Genomic DNA, 14,959 nt, shown 5'->3' with positions numbered 1-14,959 from the left:
AAAGATCCCTTCTGACCAAATCGAAGGCACTTCTCAGATTGAGGAATGCTATGTAGAGTCTTCCCCCTGGGGTGGTGTTGTATTTCTCTGCAAGATGATTAAGCACTGTGCAATGATCATAGGTAGAATGACCTCTTAGGAAACCTATTTATAAACCTATTTGTAAAGGCTCAAGAAAAGGGGTTGCCCAAACCTGCAATTTTTAAGAAGATGCATTGCATGGAGTTTGCTGGCAATAGAAAGTAAACTGATTGGCCTATAATTAGAGAGAATGTGTGAATCGTCTTTCTTGTAGATGGGCATGATCATTGCTGTAGTCCATTTAGGGATGAGGCCACTGTGATCAATTTTGGAAATTAGTTGACAAGGAGTGGAGACCAGTTGTTGGAAAGGTTAATAAATATTTCTGGGTGGATACCATCAGGTCCAGGGGCCTTGCCTCTCTTCAATTGCCCTATCAGACATGGTACCTCATCAGGGGGAAAAGGTAGCCATTGATGGAGCCTCAGCAGCAATGGCAGGAACTGATGGATCAAAAAAGATATTGTGGAAATGATTCCACCTATAATGTCTGGTATTCATGGACTGGTGGAATTTAAGTTTGGTTGAGGGACATCATACACGAGTTGCCAAAAACTTTTGGGGTCCTTTGAGTTTGTCACTTCGATAAGAATATTCCAGTTTTTTTATATAATTGGCTTCTCTTAATCTGCACCAGTTTGTAAAAGTCTTTACAAATTCACATGCTATTGTCTTCACTTGCTGATTGTAGTCTTCACACACTGATTTGGTTGGACATTCAAGGAGGAAGTGATAAAGATCTCAGAGTTGAGATTTTGATTGAAGACATTCCAGGTCAAACCAGGAATTATTTGTAGAGTGAGCAGTTGAATTGCTGGGTTTGGTACTTGGTTGAGTGGCTTTGATGATTAAAGATGTTAATTTCTCATAGAAAGAGAGTGAAACTTCGGCAGATTCAGCATTTTTAATAGCCAAGAAAATTTTATCCAAAGACCCTGAGCTTAGCAGAGTCATCAGTTGTGCCTTTTTCTGAATGTACCATTTGTTCGGTCGGAGGATTGAAGCAAGGAGGATTTACATTGGTCGGCATAGGAGTAGTTATGGGATGAAAATTGTCATAACTAATGTTAGTGACCAGAGGCTGATGATCACTCTCCATTCTTGTCAATTAGAAAATTTGTGATAAATCCAATCAAAGAAGGAGAGATGAGAATATAATCGATGGCACTGCTGCCTCTAGAAGAGTGAAATGTGAAGGCTCCAGGGTGATCATCAGGATGTCTTCCATTCAATATGATTTTGCTGGTTCAGGAACAGAAGTCGGCCAAGAAAGAATCTGCCCTATTCTAGGTTGTATCATGTGAGACTCTTGGCAGTAATGGCCAGTTTTAGTGGAATGCCAGAGGAATGAGATTACATGGATCTAGATTTTCATCTTCATCATCACGTCCGAATCTGGCGTTCAAGTCACTGGCAATATAGAATTTTGCAGATGGATGGGAGCTTTCCAGAGAGTCAAGAAAATTAGAAAACAGAGTCCATTGAGACATGAGTGCAAGAGTATCCAAGCATGGTGGCAAATATGTATTGACAAAAATACATTGAAACAGGGCAGTGTCGCACAAAAATGCCTGGGCAAAAGGAGAGCAATCGTAGAGTGGAATGAACTGGCACGTAAGCTTGTTGGAAACCAAACAGCATAAGCCAGCTCTAAAACGCCCCTTTTTGTTCTCCCTTGTGGCTGGGAGAAGATGTGCAGAAAAACCCTTCAAAGCAATAGGGATAGGGCTCCAGGTTTCTTGTAGGAGAATTAGATCAAATTTGGATAGATAGTTGCTGAAATCAGTATCCCCGAGATGTCTAGACAATCCTGAGACATTTCAGTACAGGAGTGCAGTAAGATGACTGCCCTTCTTTCAAGGAGGTCAGGCCAGAGTGTGTGGTCCTCTTTTCCCTATACTATCCTGACAACAATTCTGTGACCTGTGAGAAAGGTTAAGCTGAGAGGTTAGAGGCTAAGCGAAGACGTTGGAACCAAGTCAGTTTCATTGCAAAGCTGGGATTGGAAACTGAGTTCCTGAAAGACTTTGTCCCTGCAGTTCAGCTTATGAAGAATCAATCCAACACATGATATTACATTGCCCGTTACACAGCTTAGCCAGAAATAAATATCTAGACCCGTGGTTAAAAACCCCAGTGATAATACTGATATATCAATTGTGGCAACTATGCTGAATTGTGGATCTGCAAGAAGCGTTGGCTAACTCTTTGTGCTCTGTCATTAGCAAACGATTATAACTGTACTGGAGATTGTATTTATTACACTGGTGTTGCCACTGTTGCTGTTATATTGTTGCTGTTGTTTTAATTATGCCATTAAAGGTTTATATATATATATAACTGAGTTCCTCATCATAGTCCAACCCTATAGTCACCGCACTGCACTGGATCTCATTATTATTACTGGTATACTCTATTCTAAGCAAATGTTGAAGGGATTAGCAGATACAGGTAGTGAGTCAATTAATCATCCTGTGTTTATTTAATTGAAGAACTAACCAAGCTAAAATACATTTTACTGTGTCTCATAAGCAGGTGGTATTTTGAAGATATTTGATTTAATATCATTGTTTCCGATGTTCAAATAGCACAGAAATGTTAAATGTTTGTGAGAAAATTCTCCTCAGTACATCCTGAATCAAGATATGCAAATCAATAGTGTACCATAACATTAGACTTGGATGCCCGTCTCACAGGGGACGGCTCTGGCGAAAATCTCCTGGAAAGTCTTCATTTGCGTGGCTTAACTAATTAATATGCTTAGCTCTACTGTTAGTGAAATAAAAGTGATAGGGAGCATTTTAACTCTATGCAGCAATATTCTGGGTTCTTTATTAAAATAGTTTTTGGAGATAAGGAAACGTGGAAGATAGAAGGCATTAACGTTCTGCCCTCCAGAAACACCACCCCGAACACCATCCACTCCCACCTCTCTATCTTGCATAGCAAATTACTTTTTAGATTCATAGATAATAAGCTTTGTTTCTTGCTGTGCCAATAGCATTGCATTTCCAAAAAGTGGCTCATTGATCCTTTGAGTCCTGCCTTTGGCTTCATGATACAATCCCTTAATGAGAATGTACTCAGGTTGTGCAATTTTATTCCTATCCAGGCACAAGATTGCACTAAGTCTAAAGAAGAAGAAGAAGAAGAATTGGATGTATATCCCCTGTTCTCTCCTGTAAGGAGACTCAAAGGGGCTTACAAACACTTTTCCCTTCCTCCCTCACAACAAACACCCTGTGAGGTAGGTGGGCCTGAGAGAGCTGAGAGAGCTGCAAAGAACTGACTAGCCCAAGGTCACCCAGCTGACATGTGTCGAAATGCACAAGCTAATCTAGTTCACCAGATAAGCCTTCACAGCTCAAGTGACAGAGCAGGGAATCAAACCCAGTTCTCCTGTTTAGAGTGCACCTGCACTTAACCACTACACCATGCTGGCTCTCTGTGATGCATGATCAGCCATTTATTGTGGATGTGAAAGCTACAGTGTACATCCCATTCATTTCAAATGAGGTGGTCATTTCCCAAGCAGGACATGGAGCTATTCCGTCCATTTAAATTAATGGGGAGTCCCAGGCTGCAGCACTGAAGTTCGCATAGGGTTGTGATGTAGAACATAATTGGTTTTTCTCATTAAGAACTAATAAATGAATTTCATTCTTGTGGAACAACCTGCAAAAGAAAAGATAAGTCAGGGAACAAGAGAGAATTCCTGTTGGCTATGTGCAAAGCTGAAGTTATGTAGACAGAAACTCCACAGCTGTGGGGGACTGGATTCTCCAGCACTGCTACATTCTTTTGCCCTTTTCATCAAAATAAGCTCTTTGAAATAGTTTCAATTACCCCAAATGTTTATTTGATGAGGAGCCATTTGACTCAGATGCTCGTTTGCAAATAGAAGAACGCCACAAGGAGTATGTCGTTGGGTTGATGTGAAATAATTGCTAGATATTTAGAAGTGCAAGCATTTGTTTCATTGCTGGATTACCCAAATTGTTTGCCATGGAGAATTTCCTTAGAATAGTTGAATCAAACAGATTTTAAAAAGTGGGAAAGAGCAGGGCGGGGGGGGGGGGCGGGCAGGAGCAGTCTTCTTCTCTGTTGTGGAAAATAAAAGGGAAGGGATCAGTTTCAATATGCAAAACCATACAGGTAGATGAGTTAAATCTTATGTCCTGCATGGAGTGGCCCTGGACGGAACCAGGGTTCCACACAGTTGCTGTTTCCCATCTAGTGGCGGTTTCAAAATGCTGGAGAGATCCATTGATTGATCTTCTAACTTTGCTTCTAAAAGGTAAAGTTTCCCTTTCAGTCGTGTTCCACTGCGAGCAGTGATTTCAGTTTGCCCTGAAGTTGCAAGACAGATTTAAAAGTAGAAGCAAAGCTAAGGAGCTGTGTGGCGTAGTGGTTAAGTGCTTGCACTGCCACTCACACAGCCAGGAGTTCAAGCCCCCTGTGGGTCAGATATCCTGGCAGCTGCCTCATGATCAACTCAGCCACCCATCCATTTCTTGGTCGGTAAATGAGTAACTAGCTCCGTGGCAGTGAACCTATGGCACTCCAGATGTTTGTGGACTACAATTCCCATCAGCCCCCAGGGCAAACCTAAGCTTTGGTTTGAGGTTTCTATGTAACCAAATGGATGCTGTGAGAAATAGCTATGTTTGGAGACTCTGATAACAACTGCTTTAAGGCCTGAATCTTTGTCCTTTACTTCCAAAAGAGGTTTTGCGAACTAATGTATTTCTTTCTTGGCAAACTTTTCCTCCTGGGCATACCATTCGACACTTTGTTAATCCACAGCCTGGGGCTGTCAATATATATCCTTTCTGCAAAGAAAATGTGAGTCTCTGACTACCTTTCCCACAAGCAAGATTATACATTTTTAAAGCAATCTTTCGACGAAAATTGGCACGTTAGCTAGTTCATTGTGACAGGCCTTTCTAATTAATCCCATCCTGTTCCACTTAACTATATCTCTATTTGGATCGCAGGCATGGGAAATGAGGGCTGCTAACTCAGTATTGGATTCTGACCTCTGTGTGCTGTATTTCTTATGTGCATACTTTGCATACGGTTTTTTGGGCAGATGTAGCACGTAGACACACCTAATGTCTACGTTAGGAGCAGCAGTGGCATAGGAGGTTAAGAGCTTGTGTATCTAATCTGGAGGAACCGGGTTTGATTCCCCGCTCTGCCGCCTGAGCTGTGGAGGCTTATCTGGGGAATTCAGATTAGCCTGTACACTCCCACACACGCCAGCTGGGTGACCTTGGGCTAGTCACAGCTTCTCGGAGCTCTCTCAGCCCCACCTACCTCACAGGGTGTTTGTTGTGAGGGGGGAAGGGCAAGGAGATTGTAAGCCCCATTGAGTCTCCTCCTCCTCTTCCTCTTCTTCTTCTTCTAATCCATATACGGTTATACACAACAAAGCAAATAATTCCCATTCACACTGCAATGCAGAGGGAAATGTGTAACCCCATTCACACTTTGAATTTGTAACAATTTAACTAAGAACATGTTAAAATGAAATTACAACTGAACTTGGTTTTCCTGTACAGATAGTTTACTTGTTATTGTTACTTTTAAAATCCTGCCTTTCCCCAAAAAAGCTCAAGACAGCATGTATGCTTTCCTATTCTTCTATTCCCCTGACCTGGATGAGTTGTCTTCAAAGCTACACAGACATGATACGAAAGTCAGCATGGGTTCTGAAATCGTGTCTGCATAGCTTCAAAGACAGCTCATCAAAAAAATTTAAATGGAAAACTACATATTGCTGGAATTGGCAGGACAAGCTGAGTACGACCATCCGCTTTTTGAGCAGAAAATGTGCCCAGCAGCAGAGCCTGCAGAGCAAACACCCCAGGAAAACCTTAAGCATAAAGCTTCAGACATAGAGGACCCCTGCAGCATCACAAAATGTTGGGCATGAGAGCTTTAAACCTGAGCAGCAGGACATGGGGAGGAACCTCTTTCTCATCTGATGTCTTTTTTGTCCCTACTGTCTGGACAAAAAATGATGACATCCCCAGGACATCTATTTATTTGTGCTGTGCCTAATGGACAACGGCTCCCTAACTGTTGAGTCAAGCAGAAGTTTGGGTCAGAATCTTTAGAATCTGTTTACAAAGGAGTCCAGACTTAGGGTATTGCAAATCAAATTCTACTGGAAGCATTCTGATGGTATTTGGCAAGTGCCAGTAACACAATCCAGTAATGAAGGAGTTGATCGTTGCATGCTAATTAGTTAGTGAGGTCAGAAGTCAGTGACCAGGTAATTGACACCTATTGGTTGGGTGGGCTACATGCAGGTCTGCACGTAGGCGTTAGATATATCTTCTTTGTGTTGCACTCTGCACGTGTTCAGTTCAGTTCAGTCTATCCATAGCTTAGTAGCCATGTAATAGTTTAAGCAGCAAGCTGGCTGTTGGTGCTAGCTAGTAAGAAAGATGTTTATTGTTTTTCTTCCAAGTTTCCCTTCCCTGTAGTAAGTAAACTTTATTTCAGTAAAGCAACTGGTCTCTGCCTCATTATTGCATTAACTCTGCTAATTAAGTATTTGTTCACACAACACATTCCTTCAAAATAGGCTGGGTGGTTGTGATGGTGGCCTTGGCTGGTGGACCAACAGATTGATTCAGTAGCCCTTTATGCATGCCTCCTTTGTATGTGGACTGAACATATGGAAGTTGTCAACTAGCAAGAAATGGAGGTGGCAGGGACAAAGGAACAAAGGGATAATCAGGATAATGGCGCAACGTGACTTCCAACAAATACCCAGAAGCAGTGCATAGTGCCAATGGGGCAGGGGGACGTGACGCTTCAGGCGGCGCTGCGGCGGGGGTGTGGTAGGAGCGTTCTGGGACTTTCCGGGGCATGCCAGGGGTGGGCGGCACTGCAGCAGGGGCTTAGAGAGCGCCTGTGCCCCGGGTACAGTTCCCCCACACTCCGCCCCTGCCCAGAAGTGATGTCATACTGGCAATAAAATACTACCTTGATACTCTAGGAGTCAGACAAAACTCTATTGTAAAGTTAAGGATTGTTTTCAGTCAATTTACATTATCAATTCTCCAAAGTCTTCAAGATATTTATTTATTTGGGTGCTGTGTGGTTTCCGGGCTGTATGGCCGTGTTCTAGCAGCATTCTCTCCTGACGTTTCGCCTGCATCTGTGGCTGGCATCTTCAGAGGATCAGATCTTCAGATGCCAGCCACAGATGCAGGCGAAACGTCAGGAGAGAATGCTGCTAGAACACGGCCATACAGCCCGGAAACCACACAGCACCCAAATGATTCCGGCCGTGAAAGCCTTCGACAATATGTTTATTTATTTGCTGTCAAGGCACATGTGCAGGAGCGAATCTAGGCAAACTGGAGCCCGGGGACAAAATCCGAGTTTGGTGCCCCCCCACCCCCACCCCAGGCCATGGGCTGACCACCCTCCCCCACAATGACCAACCAATGATTTTTTGCACCAGCTCACAACACACCTCCCACCACCACCAAAACATACCGGCCTTTCCCGCCACCTACACTCTTTCCTAATTGTGTCCCTCACACGCAGCCCTATAGAGGTAGGTTGTTAGCCTGAGAAACAGCTGCCAAGCGTGCAGAGTAAGTGCTTAACTTTTAAGCATGTAAATCTCTCACAAGTCACCCCTTGTCAGAAGGTTTACAAAATAGGCTTATCAGCATCCTCTCTTACAAATCACCCTACCCCCCAGCCAAGGCAGGCATGGCTCTCTCCCCACCACTTTCCTAATTGTGTCCTCACACCAGCCCTGTGAGGTAAGGCTGCTAGCCTGAGAAACAGCTCCAAGCCAGTGCAGAGTGAGAGATTAGCACCAAGCATGTAAATCTCTCACATAGTCCCCCCCCCACCCCATCTGAAGGTTTACCAATGGCGTCAGCATCATCTTCAGTTCTGCTGCTGCTGCAGGCTCCCTGCTCAAGCTTTGCCTTTTCCTGTGTGCCTGCCCCGGGGAGAGAGGCTTCTGAGAAATCACCACACTTAATTCATGAATAAGGCATGCTGGGTTGGGGGGGGGTGGGAGGCTGGGCTCCCCAGTCCTGCCTCCTGGGAGCCCAGTGGGACTTCTCCCCTGCCCCCTGGACACTCCAGGCCACCGTACAGAGTGGGCGGGGCTACGACAGGCACTGGGAGCAGTCCGCTGCTTCAGTGCCTGCTTTCTAGGGCTTGCTCAATCCCTCGCTCTGTAGGAGGATGTTTTGGCGCCCCCCACGTGACCTCAATCGATGCGCCTGGGGACAAGGGGTACCCCATGTCCCTAGGCAGGAACGGCCGTGGACATATGTCTTAAGGTGACCCCAGGATTTCAAGGCAAGAGACATTCAGAAGCAGTTTGCCATTGCCTGCCTCTGCATCATGAGCGGGTATTCCTTGGAGGTCTCTCATCCAAATACTTGTGAAGACTGACCCTGCTTAGGTTGTGTGATATGATGGCATCAGGGTCACCTGAGCTATCCAGGTCAGGACACTTTCATCAAGTGAAAATTTGGAATGATATGATTGCTCAAATGGTAGCAATGTAATTTGCTTGTAGGGTACTCGAATGTTTCTTACATGGTTTAACTGTGCAATTAAAAACACTTTCACTGTTGTACGCTAAAGTAAAATCACTGTGCGACTGGTTCCTTTGCAAGTGAGTTCAGAAATGGGTTCCACTTCAAAAACTTTGCGCACTCCTGAGTTACGTAGGCCTACCTGGCAGGGATGGAATCAGGGCAGTTCTGCATTGTACTGCTGAGCCCTTCAGTAGATGTGGCAATAGTATTGATAATGATATGCAGATCATGGCACAGAAGCTCTGCAGCAAGAGCTTTCATCTATGTTCTGTTTTAGCGGGCTGCTCTCTGCTTTGAAGTGAAACGTTTTGCTGCTTAGTCAAGCCTCTTTGCACAGTGCCACCTAGTGGCTCTTAGGCTAATATACCTACACTTATTGGATATTTCCTGTATAAATATGTTCTCAAAGGAACTTGTATACAGTCTTCCTTCACCTCCTGTCTGCAGGTACCATTCCCAATGCAGCTAAGTTATCTTCTTGTGGATTCAGTCTCTGTGCATCTCCCTTATAGTACTGGAGGAAAAGGATGCAACGCTTTGAAGCTTATGAACACACAATTTCTTTTTGCATTACATTCAGCATCATCACATTAGCATCTGACTCTTCCAGGTAGATGAAAGCACGAAGGGCTTCTCACTAGACTCTCTTCCAGACATTGATCCCAGTCACATCCATCTAACCCTGACAAGGTGATTGAGAACTCACTAGACCCTTTTCATTTCTTTGCCGTGTCTCATTTCTCTTGTGAGTGCGCAGGGGAGACATTTAATTGACTCTACTTTGACTCTTGGCTTTGCCAGGTAGTATTGCAATTGATTTTCATGTATGTGTGAGGGGGGCTGGAATGGGCAAGCAATCAACCAACTATACTTGGGAGTCTGAAAGACAAGTTCAAGGCAGTGGAAAGAATGTGGAGAGATCGTGCGTCTGACTTAAGATGTGGGGAACAAACAAATAGTGCCAGAAAGATGACTTAACATAATGACTTTGCATTCAAGCTCCTTACAAGCCCTACAATGTGATAATATCACACACACACCTCTTTATATTAATGCTGGTGCTCCTTTTGCCTTAAAGCTTTTCCTACAACAGCCTGAGAAGCTGATATTTCCAATGAATACATTATGGCTCTGACTCTTTCCATTCTGGCTTCAGGCTGGGCTACAGGGCAGAGACATCTCTGATGGCTTTCGTTGATGACCTCCACCTGAGCATAGACCAAGGTCATGCTTCTCTATCGGTTCTCCTAGATCTCTCTTCAGCCTTTGATAAAATTAGCCATTCCATCCTACGGAGGAGTCTGGATTACACGTAGGTATCAGGGAATGTGTCTTATATTGGGTTAAATTGTTCCCCATGAATTGGACTCAAAGAGTTGCTGCTAGAGACCAGCTGTCTTCAGTTTGGGACTTGACTTGTGGAGTTTCTCAGGATGCAATTTTGTCCACCATGTTATTCAACCTCTATGTAAAGCTTTTAGGAGAAATTATCCATAATTTTGGAACTTGGCATGGTCAGTTTGCAGATAACACACAGCTTTACATTTCTCTTATCAAAATCCCCTGATGATGCAATAGAAGTCCCATTTCACTGTCTGACTGTTGTGGTCAAATTGCTGAAAGCAAATACATTGAAACTAAATCCAGACAAGTCAGAGGTGATGCTGGTTGGGAAGATAACTTGAAGGACCAATGGGGTTCAGCTAACACTTTCTGACCCAATTAATGGATCCAGCATTACTGCTGAAGAAGTTAATACAGCTGCAAAAAAGTGCTTTCTTACAACTCAGTCTAGATCACTAAATAGTCCCCTAATTTGATTCATCCGATCTGGCAACCTGGATCCACCATGGTAACCTTGAGACTAGGCTACTGCTATACACTCTATGAAGACTGATGCCTTTTCCTCTCTCTCTCTCTCTGCGTATGTTTATAACCCACTTTTCTTTCCAGTTTGGTTTCAAAGCTGCTTTTAGAACACTTTTATCCCCCTCCTTCATTTTCTACAACCACAGTCCTGTGAATTAGGCCAGACTGAGTATTTGTGACAGGCCCAAGGTCATTCAGTGAACTTCCATGGCAGAAGTGGGCATTTGAACCCAGGTTGATCAGGGTCCTAAATTAACCCTGGGGAACTGATCTCTGTCATCTGGAGATCAATTGTAATTCTGGGTGGTCTCCAGCCATCACCTGGAGTTAGCAACTCTAATTCCCATAGAGAAAATGGCTGCTTTGACGGGTGGAATCTAAGTCATCATACCCTTCTGAGATCCCTCCTTTCCTCAATCTCCACCCTTCTCAGAATCCACCCTTCAAGTCTCCATGAATTTTCTTGCCAAACCTATTTCCTTGCCACTCAACAGCTAACCTAACTTTACCTGCCCCTCAGTCTTAAGTTTCCTGTCTCCTCCAGTCTCATCAGATCTTGAAAGCTAAGCAAGGTGGGATCTCAGCAAGGTTAGTACTCCGATCGAAGACCACCAAGTCCAGGGTTGCTGTGCAGAGGCAGGCAATAGCAAATCAATTGTGATTGTCTTTCGCCTTGAATATCCTACTGGGTCACCATAAGTTGGCTGCAACTTGACAACTCTTTTTTTTAAAATGGCAAGAGTCCCAGAAACTATAAAGTGTTATTGTCTGCTTCAAGGTAAAATGAACCCACTCCCATCCAAGCTGATTATAGCCTGAGTAGAATCCTACTCTTCCGGGGGGGGGGGGGTCTATTCCCATCATTATATGGGAGCTATTTCTTGAAAACATGTGTATCCTCACTCAAAACTCTTTTATTAACTACTCCTTTTCTCTCAACACTGTGCACATTATTTTTTTCTGAGTGAAGTCTAAGTGCACAGCTTTTCATTTTACTAAGACCTTTGATGCTTCCAGTGGCATCAGTTAAAGTTACTTTCACTTAGATGCATATTAAAAGCTAATTCACAGTTGATAGCCGCTAACATCTGTCTTCTATTGTGGAATGAGCTGCCCTCCCACCCCTCCTACCCATGTAATAACAGTAACACCTAGTGGTAGATACTGGTAATTACAAGCTAAAATCTAGCCATTTTGGAAATTCAGTGTAGGTCTTTTAAATGCTGCACCCGATCCATACTTCCAAAACACTGCATTGTCATTACATTAAACAGCCACCAGTTCTCAATATTTTGCAAAATAACCAAGATGACATGTACCAGCCATATGTGTGGAAAGACTTGCCTATGATTCATGAACTGTTCCAGAATTGTATTGTCAAAGGCTTTCACGGCCGGATTCAACTGGTTGTGGTGGGTTTTCCGGGCTGTGTGGCCGTGGTCTGGTATATCTTGTTCCTAATGTTTTGCCTGGCTGGCATCTTCAGAGGTGTATCACAGAGAAAAGTCTGTTTCACACTGTCTAGTGAGAAGGGAAAGTTTATACGCCACCAAACTTTCCCTTCTCACTAGACACAGTATGAAACAGACTTTTCTCTTTGATACACCTCTGAAGATGCCAGCCACAGATGCAGGCAAAACGTTAGGAACAAGATCTACCAAACCACAGCCACACAGCCCGGAAAACCCACTACAACGTGTTCTAGAATTACTGTCCATAGAAATAAACAGCCATACCTTACGTCTCCATTAGGAAACCCACCCCCCTACACCTTTCCTTATAACTTTCACAAGGTGGGAGCTGCAATATTATTTTCTTGCACTGCTCATTCAAGGTTCCATTGCTACCTATTTTCTGATAGATACGCAACAGGAAGTATGTAAAATAGATGCACTTTATGAGCCTCTGAATGACCACCATAAATGTCAAAGGCACATTTACAATTTATATACCCTGCCTTTCTGCCCTCCAAGCCAGCAAGATTGCTAACATGATTAGAAAACATGATTAAAGCATTTCCTAAAAGCCATTAAAATCAAACAAGAATGCATCATTAAAACCAATAGTTTTTTAAAAAATTAAAATAATTAAAACATAGGATTGGAAGGAGGGATCACTGAGGGAAAGCTGGATGAAATAAAAAAAACTCCTACCAGCAGAAGATAGTTACATAATGGGGCAGATTAATCACCCTGCAAACAGATTTCCAGAATTTGGGGGCCCTAAGAATTCACCTCCCCATTGCCACTTGTTTAATCTCAGAGGGTAGGGACACTTGGAAGCAAGGCCTCAAAAGATAACCATGGTGGTACTTAAGGTATATTGGTCCAAAGCCATGCAAGGGCTTTAAAGGTCCGCAACAGCACCTTGCCCAGAACCAGATGGGGAGCTAGTGTAGATGACTCAAGGCTGAATGATATGGTCCCTACAGCTTACTCTAGCTCACGGGTAGGGAACCTGCGGCTCTCCAGATGTTCAGGAACTACAATTCTCATCAGCCTCTGTCAGCATGGCCAATTAGCCATGCTGGTAGGGGCTGATGGGAATTGTAGTTCCTGAACATCTGGAGAGCCGCAGGTTCCCTACCCCTGCTCTAGCTAATCCACTGATTGTGGCTTTCTGCACCAATTGAAATGTCCAAGCACTTTTAAGAGCTGCACCACATTGAGTTCACTGCAGTAACCTCGTCCTGGTGTAACCAAGCCACCTGCCACAGCAGCCTAGCAAAGGCCACAGATGCCTACCCAGTCAAAGCTGATAAAAGGCGCCTCTGTTCATAGCTGCCTCCTGCTTAACTAGCAATAGGCCTGGGGCCCAACATCACCCCAATCTATGGGCCTGATCTTTCAAGGGGAATGAAATCCCTTCCAGGACATAGGATACCTTAAATTCAAGGTCCGACCTTCAGCTCACCAGTAGTCCTTCCATCTTGTTGGAATTAAACTTCAGTTAGCCCACATCCATTCCAAACCTACCTCCAGGCATTTCTCCAGGGTTTCTGAATATTGGTGATAACTCAGTCCAAGTCTCCAGATGATTTCACCCAGCTGCTTCATGCAGGTGTTGAAAAGCATAAGGAAAGATGATGCCTTGAAACACTCCAGAAGCCAATAAGCTGGGCAACAGTCCCCAAGACCACCTTCTGAAACATTCCCTAAAATTAAGACTGGAACCCATCGCAAAACCGAATCTGCCAATCCCAACCCTATCCCATAACCAGGCTTGAAACCAGCCTGGAAAGGATCCAGGATAATTTTTCTCAAGCGTTTAAAAAAACAAGTGGATTAAAAATGCAAAAACAAATCGTTGCATCATAAAATCTCAAAAGCTGCTGTTAGACCAGACTGAAAGGACATCTTGTCCCGCGTCCTTTTTTGCTATAGTGGCTAGCCAGATGCAACCAAGAAGCCCCCAAACAGAATGACTTGTGTACTACTCCTGAACACTGCAGTTCACACTGCAGTTCCTTTCAATTACCACAAATAATTGCCCTTGACAGCCCAATCCATTTTCAAGTAATCTAGTGGCCATCACTACATCATTTAGCAGTGAATTCCATAAACCATTACATCAACACTTTCATTAGCTTGTCCTGAATGTTTAACCAGCTCTCAAATTCTTGTAGTTTAGGAAAGAACGGGCAAGATTTCACTTCTGCCACTCATCACTGTTTTCTAAGCCCCTACTATCTACTCCCTCATGCCCAAATATTCTGGCTTTGGCCCTGTAGGCTTCCATCAGCAAAGTACAACTCACCTCTCCCCTGCGCTGCAGCGCAAAATGGACCCTGAAGTACTGGGGAATAGCAAGAATTAGGTTTGCACCAAGAAAAAGAAGTCATAACCTGGGTGCCAGTAGAAATTTTCCAGTGAAAGCCCTGATAATTTATTAATTCTTTATTGCTCTGGTGACTTTTCTAAAATAGGTGACAAGAATGGTACAACCATATTTTCACTACCTGTCTCGATAACCTCTAGCGTACATTTTGCTTCATTTCATTTGAATGATTTTTTTACCTCAGATGTCACCAAATGTCCTCATTCTCAAACCCTCTTGGAACCAATTCCACAGTACACACTGCAGTTTATTATTCAACGCCAGTTTACTATAGCTCTCACCTGACTCATCAACATATAATATTGACACTACTACATACTATATTTAACTTACAGGAGCTATAATAATTTATTGTACTCCCTACAGTATCTGAGTCTGTGGGGAAGGAACAAGGGACAGTTAACCTTCATCTCCAGTCATGCAAGCACCTGTGTTTCACAGGCAAAGCAGTTCTCAGAAAAACAAGTACTCGGCTGCAAAAATAATTAGCAGAAAATAAACCAACCATGAACACTGTTACTTTTGCTGAGCTAGCCGGTTTAACACTGATGTGAAGACAAGTGTATAAATAAGCACCCCAA

This window comes from Sphaerodactylus townsendi, linkage group LG11, assembly GCF_021028975.2.
Source record: "Sphaerodactylus townsendi isolate TG3544 linkage group LG11, MPM_Stown_v2.3, whole genome shotgun sequence".
Lineage (NCBI taxonomy): Eukaryota > Metazoa > Chordata > Lepidosauria > Squamata > Sphaerodactylidae > Sphaerodactylus > Sphaerodactylus townsendi.
Note: the sequence above shows the minus strand (reverse complement) of the source record.